The sequence below is a fragment of the Galeopterus variegatus genome, unplaced genomic scaffold, assembly GCF_000696425.1.
Source record: "Galeopterus variegatus unplaced genomic scaffold, G_variegatus-3.0.2 Scaffold5378, whole genome shotgun sequence".
NCBI lineage: Eukaryota > Metazoa > Chordata > Mammalia > Dermoptera > Cynocephalidae > Galeopterus > Galeopterus variegatus.
The window spans coordinates 214,025-216,257 of record NW_007731489.1 but is presented as its reverse complement, the minus strand read 5'-3'; the positions used below and the strand labels follow the sequence as shown (position 1 = coordinate 216,257).

At 37.0% G+C, this 2,233-nt stretch overlaps 1 long non-coding RNA gene across 1 annotated transcript in view; it reads left to right on the top strand.

Moving 5' to 3' along the window:
* Positions 1–1,384, top strand: part of LOC103604763 — a 9,638-nt gene extending 8,254 nt beyond the window's left edge. The window contains exon 3 of the long non-coding RNA XR_551743.1: positions 1,293–1,384. This is a non-coding gene — a long non-coding RNA (uncharacterized LOC103604763). The remainder of the gene's footprint in view (positions 1–1,292) is intronic.
* Positions 1,385–2,233: the final 849 nt, after the last annotated feature.

Below are 2,233 nucleotides of genomic sequence, written 5' to 3'. Positions count from 1 at the left end.
ACATTAATACCCCCAAATTGCAATGGCTTCAAGTTTCTACCTTCATTGCTAGAACTAAATCGAGAAATAAAATGTTTCTGTGACAAAAGGGTCAGAGAAGCCTGAATTAAAATGTAAATGAGGGATCAAAATTATCTAAAATGATATTTTGACAGTTGTCAGGAGCTGAAAAAGTTAGTGTAGTTCATATGGTAGATAGTAACTTTTAAGATCGTACTTTGCATGTTCTCACCTTCATGCCCTTGTCCATGCCATGCTCTTCCTTGATAGTGTCCTAACCTTTTGACCTACTGAAATCCTGTCCATCCTTCAAGGCCTTACTGAAATCCTGTCCATCCTCCAAGGCCTCCTCTATGAAGCTTTCCAGATCTCTACAACAAAATGCAATGTCTCTATCCATTACATCCATACCTATTACCTATATGTGCATTTAACTCCACTTTGTAGTATATATGTATGGGTATATTTATCTAGTCATCTATAATAAGCTTCTTGAGGGCAGGAGCCACTACTTATTCATATTTATTTCTCACTATAGTGCTGAAAACAATATGTTAGAAATTTTAGAAATTACTTAAGATTTATTTAATTACAGTAGAGAATAGGGAATAGCAGTCTTACTGTAACTCTATTATTCTCAGCATCCATGAAAGAGACTGTTTGTTGTACCAACTTATAAGAAAGCCTTTTTAATAAAAAGTCCTCTTAGAATGTGTTCAATGTGGACCTGCCTTATGCTTGGTTACAGCCAGTCCATGGTACTTCCCTCCCCCATACATGCACATCAGGTAGGATTGCATTTATCTGCAATTATAGAAATCTGACTATGTAGATTTAACTAAGTGTTGTTTTTTTTCTCTGCTGCAACATGAATGTATTAGTAGGGAGCTATTGTATGGCAGGTCAAGGGTGCCATCAGGACCCAGGCTCTTTGTATCATTCTACTCTGTTGTCTTTATTATATGTTTTCTGTCTTTGTGTTTAAAACATGCCTCTTCTACCACCAAGCCATCACAACCGTGTTCTAGGCAGGAAGAAAGGAAAAGAGCAAAGGCCCAATGCCACACAAGTCTATCTCCTTTTTAAAAGTTTTCCTGGAATCCTACCTGATGGATTCTTATGTTTCATTGGACAGCAATTGGTCACTTGGCCATCTTTAGCTGTTAAAGACTTTGAACATGTGTATATGTAATTGGGCACATTGCTATCTTTATTAGTCCATTTTCTGTTTCTTATAACAGAATACCTGAAACTGGGTAATATATTAAGATGATAAAATTTATTTCTTACAGTTTTGGAGGCTAAATCCAAAATTCAGGGAACACATCCAATGAGGGCCTTCTTTTGGGTGGTGACTCTCTACAGGGTCCTGTGGTGACCAGGATATTACGTAAGTAGAAGAGCTCTCTCATGTGCTCCTTATAAAGCAACTAGGCCACACCCATGCTAACTCATTACTCCATGAATGGATTAATCCATTCACAAGGGCATAGTCCTCATGATCTAATCACCTCTCAAAGGCCCCACCCTTCAAATATCATAATCTAATTTCCCACCCTCTTAACATTGTTACAGTGGAGATCAAGTTTCCAACACATGAAATTCTAGGGGAAAAATTTGACCCATAACACCATCCAAAACAAAAGTCGAATTCTGTTAAAAGGAAGTGGGTAGAAATGAATATTAGATAGTTAAATAGACACGACTGCTACACCTCCTCATTAACCAGTAACAAAATGTAGGGGAGGGGCTTAAGATTGGGGAAGAGAAAGTATCTGTATTAAATATTAATGTGTGATCTTACCCATTCATTAAGCTATTACTGCATACAGTGATGACTTCTCAGGTCTAAGTAAGGACATGGCTATAAGACACAGATGTATACAATGAATCCCTGAGCATATATATCATGATAGAGTTTCTTGTCTTTTGCTACATGGAGTTACATAGAGTTAACTGGTAACCAGAAAAATAATACCTATGACTAAGGTACACTGATGAGTGACTCTCTACTAGGTACTATGCTAAACCTTTTAGTGTCTGTAATTTAATCCTTGACAACTATGAAGAGATCCTCTTACTAATGCCATTTTATAGATTAAGAAATCAAAGCTATTAAGTGACAGGGCCTGGATGTGATCCCAGAATATAACTTAACCAGAGAAAATGGCAGGGTTTTTTTTTTTTTTTTTAAAGATGACCGGTAAGGGGATCTTAACCCTTGACTTGGTGT